At 33.3% G+C, this 8,140-nt stretch overlaps 1 pseudogene; it reads right to left on the bottom strand.

The window, feature by feature from the left end:
• Positions 1–5,299: 5,299 nt before the first annotated feature.
• LOC149577841 (GDSL esterase/lipase At5g03810-like) lies at positions 5,300–6,434 on the bottom strand (annotated as a pseudogene).
• Between the last annotated feature and the right edge of the window lie 1,706 nt (positions 6,435–8,140).

Genomic DNA, 8,140 nt, shown 5'->3' with positions numbered 1-8,140 from the left:
ATATTCACTATGCTTGTGTTATCACAATGTATGACAATAGGTTCACTGAACTCTATCCTTATATCCTTCAACATTTGCTTCATCCAAACAACTTGATTACAATTGTTTGTTGCTGCAACATATTCTATCTCTGATGTATTCTATGAGGTAGAGTCCTACCTCTTTCTTAATCAAGAAACCAATCTTCCTCGAAGAAAGAAAGCTCCACCACTAGTGCTCTTTCTATCATCCATATTTCCTGCCCAATCAACATCAATATAAGCATATAAAGTGAAATCATTAGATTTTTCATACCAAAATCAAAACTTTGATGTTCCCTTCAGATATCTAAATAATGTGCTTCTCTGGGATCAAGTTAAAATCTTGCAAAAATTTTAGTTTTATTTTCTATATTCGGCCTTTCGTGAGTCAGATATTACAATCATCTAATCATAGATCTGTACTTCTTCTACTCAACATTAGGTGTCTCATCTTTTGTAGATAACTTATGTCTAGTTACCATAGGTGTTCCAACTGGTTTACATGTTTCCAAACCAAACCTCTTCAATAGATCTTTCAAATACTTAGTCTAAGAAATAAAGATTCCTTCTTTATCCTACACAATCTATAATCCTAGGAAGTATTTCTTCTCTCTTATTATACTCATTTCAAATTCCTTCTTCATTTCTTCTGTAAACTTATCACTCTCATTATCATCTCCTCCAAATATGATATCATCAACAAATATTACCTAAATCATCAATCAATTATCTATTTCTTTCTAGTATAGATTATTTTTTGCCATACCTTTGCCAAATCCAAGTTTTGTCAAATGCTTGTCCAAGCTTGCATACCAAGTTCTGGGTGCTTGTTTAAGCCATACAATACTTTCTTTAATCTGTATACCATGTCCTTGTCATCTGTTAAAGGAAGAACTTTATGTTATTCTATGTATACCTCTTCTTCAAGTTCTCCATTAAGAAATGTTAACTTGACATCCATCTTATACTCTTTGAATTTCTTATGTGCTGCATAGGCTAAGAATAACCTCACTACTTCTATTCTTGACACAAGAACATAGGTTTCATCATAGTCTATTCATTCTTGCTATGAGTAACCTTTACATATCAATCTTGCATTGTTCCTTACAACTTCACCTTGTTCATTCATCTTATTCTTGAATACCCATTTTGTTTCTATCACATTCTTGTCTACTAGTCTGGGGACCAATTCCCATGCCTCACTATATGATCCAATTCTTCTTTCATAGCTTGCTTCCAATAGTCATATTTGCATGCCTCATCTACATTCTTCTTTGTCATATTCTTACTAGAAGTAGGAGTTGTTATCTCAGCTCTTAGCTCTGTTCTAGGTTCTAAACTTTGTTCCTACCTTATCTCTCCTTTATTCTATAAATTTATTGTTAGTTTCAAAGAATACTTCATCATTCCTTGGTTTAGTAATAACAACATTCTCATTATTAGAATTGTAGTCAACTACTCTTTCTTATATCCTAAATTTCTCATCAACTCTTACATTTGCACTTTCAACAATAGTCTTAGTTCTCATATTATAACATCTATAAGCTCTACTTTTGAATGAATAGCCAAGAAACATACCGTCATCATTTCTAGCATCAAATTCACCAACATCATCATCTCTTTTGATATAACATTTGTTGCCAAAATTTTTGAAATACTTAACTATAGGTGAGTGACCAAACCACAGTTCATAAGGGGTGTTGTTTGTGTCTTTCCTAAATTATACTCTATTCATAGTGTATACTATTGTATTCACAGCTTCACTCCAAAAAATATTGGATATATCATTCTCAGCTGACATAGCTCTTGTTGCTTCTATTACTGACCTAATTTTTCTTTCTACAATGCCATTTTGTTTAGGTATTCTAGGAGCTCAAAACTACTTCTTGATTCCATTAGCTTCAAAAAAGATATTAAACACATTTGAAGTAAAATCTCCTCCTCTATTTGATCTTAAATATTTAATCTTCATACCTAATTCATTCTCAACTCTATTCTTGAATATCTTGAACTTATCAAATGCCTCAAATTTTTCTTTAAGAAATGCAACCCACATCATTCTAAAAAATTCATCAGCAATAATCATGAATTACCTTTCACCATGGAATCCTTTAGTCCTCGTATGACCACTAAGATCTATATACACAATCTCCAAATTTGTTTTAGTAGTAAAATTCTTGCTAGGAAAAGAAGTTCTAGTATGTTTTTCCAATACACACTCCTTGCAAATTGTGTTAGTAGGTTTTACAATCTTAGGCAAATCTCTAGTTGCAAACATACTACTAGTTTTCACAATGTTTCCATCGTTTATATGACAAAATCTCTTGTGCCATAACCAACTGTCATATACCTTTGTAACCAAACATGTCATTTCAGTGGGATTCACCTGAAATACATTACCTCTAGATTTGGTTCTTGTTCTAATTACCTTTCCATCTTTGTCTCTGATCATACATGTCTTCTCTATAAACTATAGCTAATAACCTTTATCTACTAGTTGTCCAACACTCAAAAGATTGTGTTTCAAACCATCAACAAAATATACATTCTTAGTGTTAGTCTTACCTTCAAGAGTTATAGATCCAATACCTTTAACATGGCAAGCTGAATTGTTTCCAACTCTGACAATGCCTCCATCAAAACTTTTGAAGTCAAAAAACTTGTTCATATCACCAGTCATATGATGTGAAAAACCACTGCTAATTATCCAATCAGATTTCTTTTCAGCTTGTGATACCAAGGCCATTTTCTCTGGACTTTCTTCTTTAATAGCTACAAATCATATTTCATCATCACTAGCACTTACTACTTTTTCATTAGAATCATCTTCTTCATTGGCACACAAACAATCTCTATCTCTTCTAGGTTTGAACTTTCCTTTATACTTTTTCTCTATTTTAGAACACTTGGATGAATAATGAACAAACTCATTACAAGTCCAACAGTTAAAGGTTTTCTTACCATCTTTTTCTCTTCTTACCAGAAGGGCTACTCTTTCTATCTTTCTTTCCTCATCAAATCTTCTACTACTAGCAAAATCTCCTTTAGCACTTTTTCTTCTTCATAAACTAGGTTGAATGTTTAGGGCACTGAAAGTTGTCTCTATTCTAGATAGTTTTTTGGACTAGCTAAGCTCATTCTCAACTACTTCTAATCTCCCAAGGAAAGTTTTCTTTGTGAAATCTTTGGTACAAGAGATCAAGAATTGTATCATTTAAAATTCTTACTTAAATGATGGCATTAAGCTCTTCAATGTCTTCCAGATCACCTCATCATCTTCCTTGATTCCTCCTTGAGATTTGATACCTGCAGTAATTTATGATATTTTGCCTACATATGTTCTTATAGATTCATCTTCCATCATTTTAGCATCTTGAAATGTACAAATCCAGCTTTGTAGCCTCAATTTCTTAGAATGTTTATCACCTTCAAAACTATTTTCCAAAGCTTTCCAAATCTTATAAGAAGTATCAAGTGTTTTTACCTGGTTGTACTCAATTTCAAGAAGTGCGGGCAATAATGCTTATCTATCTCTCATTTCACACATGAAAAGTTCTCTCTCATCCTTGATACAAGTTTCCAAAGCACTTTCAACAATAATTATCTTTTTTGATTTTGACAAGATCCAATATCTTGGACCCATACATAGCAGATGTGTCTTCATCTTTTCCTTCTAGCTGTCATAATTTGTTCTATCAAACTTTAGACTAACCTTTCTAAATATGTTTGTCATGGATCTCCCAAAGTTGTTAAACTTTATCATCAAGGACCCGATGCTCTAATACGAATTGTTAGAAATGGTAGTCCACCAAGATAACTAGGGGGGGTGAATCAAATATCCAACCTTAATTAATCTTAACCATTCAATCAAAGTAAACAACAACCATAACAAGATGCATATACACAATTACACTAGATTGGTTAACTAGGGAAACCCTTGATCAGAGAGAAAACCCTAATGGGAATGATGCACACAAAGATATATTGATATATTTATTCCTTGTTAGAGGATGGACCCTATTAGGAGTCAATAGACACATTTAGTATATAAGAGTCTCTATAGAAAATTGAGCTTCTTAGCAGTGAAACCGTACCTCAAAGCTCTAAGAGGACTCTCATTTCTAAGATTTCAAGTAAAATCATTCACGCTATAGCTAAGGAGAAACCCTTGTCCTTAGTTTCTTTCAAGGAAGCCATGCTTGATCGAACTCATCCCAAAAGAAAAGCCCCAATCAAGAAGCCTCCTTTCTAAATTGTGAAAAAATAACTAGGACAAGGAGAGCTCCTTCATTGATGTCGTTAAAGATAATTCAAGGGAGGATAGTAACACTTAGAAAGGAAGAAAAGAGGATAATTCAAATGAAAATAAGACTACTTCAAGAAAGAGATCAAATGTCTCACCAACAATTGGAAGGCTATTGATAAAGATAAATGAGTTTCCTGGTATATAGGTTTTGAAACATTCTTACTATTTTTTCCTGTTTCTTTTGTAAAGCTAAACTCTTTGATGGTTTTATGAGTTCTTATGATGTTTATCTTTGGATCTTTTCCCTTTCTACTTTAAGGCATAAGATGTTAGTAATTATTATTGGTAGGTTTGTTTTTAATAGTGATGGCTTTAACAGTATAGTGGTGACTTTAATAGTATGGTAAAATTAGTGTGTGATCAAATCACTAGTTAGATGATTTTTTAAGTATTATTTTGCTAGGTGATAATATTTGTTTCTTCTAGATGTAATGAGCTGAAATTGTTCTCTTTTATTTCTATTATTATATAATTGTTGTATTTGAATTGAGGGAGCTCTGCCAAGATTCAATGTGAGCTCTTTTGTAGGGAATAAAAGACTTTACGACTATCCTTTGCCGATGCTGAAAAACTGAGGGCTTTCTGTGCTTGCTGTTGTAGGGATCGGGCTTGGAAGCGGTTTTCTCTGCCTGGTTGTGATTTTTACAATCGTTTGCATTTCAGTAGATTTTAACAATTCTGTCATTTTTTTGTTTGTTTTTGATTGGTTATAGAGGAATGTATTCTTCATTTATTTTCAGATCATGTTCTTGCAAACCCATTTTTTTAGGAGAACACGCAATTTTTTAAAAAATATAGAGCTCACATTTATCTCAACATTCTGTTTGAGTTCTTCATAGGCGAATTGTAGAACCTGCATGGGAAATGTTTCATCGCACTTAGTTCGCTGATGGATAAAAGCACTCCAGTTGAGATGAAGACATCAATATTTGATTTGAGGGAGCTCTCCCTACCATCTATTAAAAAAAGTAATTTAATGATCATACTTCGCTGGGAATCTTGCAGCGTCATAGAGCTGGGAGAAAATGTCTAAATAGGCAATCTTTATGCCATCTGTTCCGTTAAACATCTGCAATAGTTTCAGCATTTCCGAATTAAAAATCATCGCCTCTTCATTAAGTTTCTCAATGCAAGTCTCCTTTCTGAGACCGTACAGTGTTATTTGCGACAGCAAGCAGCTAAACGGGGGAAGAGATGCCACCGCCACTCTACGTACGCCCAACTTTCAAAGCTCCTGCATTTCAACACATGACAATAAATACATGATAACTTCATAACGACATTGGAGTACAATTCTACAGCTTAGAAAATATGACAGAAGTCTTTGTTTGAAGAAATTGCCTATAAGAAACTCGACAAAAGAAGTCTCTGTACTGCCTGCGATTATATTCAATCTGAAGAATTACGTTCACGTAGTAGTTGTTAAGATAGTCACTGCTCCTGATGCTTATCAGATAAATAGCACCCGATAGAATTCTCGAGGCATTTGCAGCGCCCACTACGCCGGCTAAATCCTCTCTGTATTGTCTGTAGAGCTTTAACTGATCTTCTAGACTTAAGACACTCTGTAGATGGACTAAGTTTAATCAGTTTCTAAGTAATATGATTTCTTATAGTAATGAAACATGCGAATTACTGACATAAAGTTTGGCAGTGCCATGGTATAAACCAGATCCTCCAGAAGCAAATGAAACTCCTCTAACAATGTTAACTCCTTTAGCATCCGGGTCCAAATAAGCGACCGTTGTAGAGCCCAGTCCAAGCATGGATGCTACGAAGGACAACACAAAATTAAGGTGAAGAAAATATAATTGAAATTACTTTTAAGTCATTGAATTACAAGAAGAGGAAAATCCCAATATGAATCAGATAGCCATACCGACGTAATCTATCACTATGAATCCATTGGAAAATCGACCAGTTGGCTTTTTCCAAGGGAAATCTCATCCGTAGGGAGGATGGTTGCTCTTTGCTAATGTGAGGAGATAATTGTTATTTCCTGCATCAACTATAGAATCTCTGAACGATATTAAAGCAGGGATTACTGCAGAATATACAGATGGGCCTGCAATCAATACAAGAATTGCCGCTATCAATAAATTATCCATCTCTTTCCAGCAATATATGGTCTAACATCTGATATATAAGTAAGTGACATGAAGTCCGTTTTGTCGAAAAATAATAAGCACGTAAATGGCAGTGATTTCTCCTCAATATTTACATTGCAATGCTCGTTTACTGCCTTGCAAAGTACGGTAACTGTCGTACACTCTCAGAAAACTTTATAAACTCGGTTAATTCGTCTTTTACTGGACTTCTACACAATGCCTTTGTCCATATTCTTACCAAGAAAAAATTAATGTCTATTTAGGTCGGTAGGAAGTGGGATGATTCTCTAACCTAAGCCTTGACTTTAAAGCCAGGTTAGTTTTTAACTGCAAAAGGAATTATACAATATATGTTATCATTTATTTCCTGTGGAGGTTGAGTTACTTTTTTGTTTGACCTCTAAAGGAGGGTGATGACATACAATTGTTACTTTGATGTATAGGAATAATTAATTTTCAACCTTTTTTTTATCTAAATATATAGATTTTTCTATAAATTGTAATTCTGCTACTTCGTTATTGGCTGTTGGAAAAAAGAGTAAGGAATAAATTTAAATTTGTTAACAAAAAAATAGTTAAAAATAAAAGTTGTTATTACTCCTTGGTACTTGAAGTTTTATACATCCAACGAACATAAGCACAACAATGGTCACACAATTCTACCGAAAACTCTCTTTTTTTAATTTAATGCACTCCTTAATCATATGATCTCAATCTACAATGTCACTGCAAGGGTTTCCACAATACGACGTTCAACGGGAAGTTTTGTGGGCTACAACCCTTTTTATTATTCCTTGGATCTGAGATCTTGTCAACACAAGTAGAATCACTAGAAATTTAAGAGTAGCATATAAATGTCAAAGAGGAGAAATATTTTTAGATTCGGTACTAGAAAATTCTTGCAAGAAACTCGAGTTTTCCCAATGAAACTCTCACTCTATGCCAAGTAATCTGACTCATGAAATATAGAATAATATCAAATTTCTAAGGACTCGAATAGTAGATTAGATACAAACTTCAAAGTCCTTATCCAAATGCAAGTCTTGTAACTATCCTCAGAGTTACACATAACTAAATCCCTTAAGATGTCTATTCCTCTTGACATGGATATAGATTTGCTTGTACTTGATAGAGAAAACCCTTATGCACATCCACTAAATGTACAATTGTTTTTTCACTACCTGTGTTATGGTTTTCTCCATTATCAAGTCCCCCATTTTTTATTAATGAGCGATTTCTAATTATCATCCATTAGAAACCTAACCATTTTATTATTATTCATTATATTTTTGCAATTGTATAAGTAGGTAGAAGCAAGAAGTTGGGTCTCAATTCTAAAAAAGTCCACAAATTGAGATCATGATCTTTTAGAAATGGGCACCCATTTTGTAAAGAACAGGCACCCGTATTAGGCTTGGGTGCCCAATCTAAAATTCAAAAAATGGGCACCCATTTTTTTAAAAATTTGGTGCCCATTTTTTATTTTCAAAAAGTAGGTACATTTTTTAAAAAATAAAATAAAATTAATTTTTTTAAAATGGGCATCCATTTAAAAAAAATAAAAAATGGGTACATGTTTTTCGAAAATTAGGTGCCTGTTTTTTAAATATTCAATTTTTTTACCAATTTAACTTTTTTCAAAATGGACACCTAGTTTTTGAATTTCAAATAATGGGTGCTTGTTTCTTACAACATGGGACGGGATT

Source organism: Cupressus sempervirens, chromosome 1, assembly GCF_028749045.1.
Source record: "Cupressus sempervirens isolate cs-2001-9-10 chromosome 1, ASM2874904v1, whole genome shotgun sequence".
NCBI lineage: Eukaryota > Viridiplantae > Streptophyta > Pinopsida > Cupressales > Cupressaceae > Cupressus > Cupressus sempervirens.
Note: the sequence above shows the minus strand (reverse complement) of the source record. Positions and strands in the feature narration are given on the sequence as shown.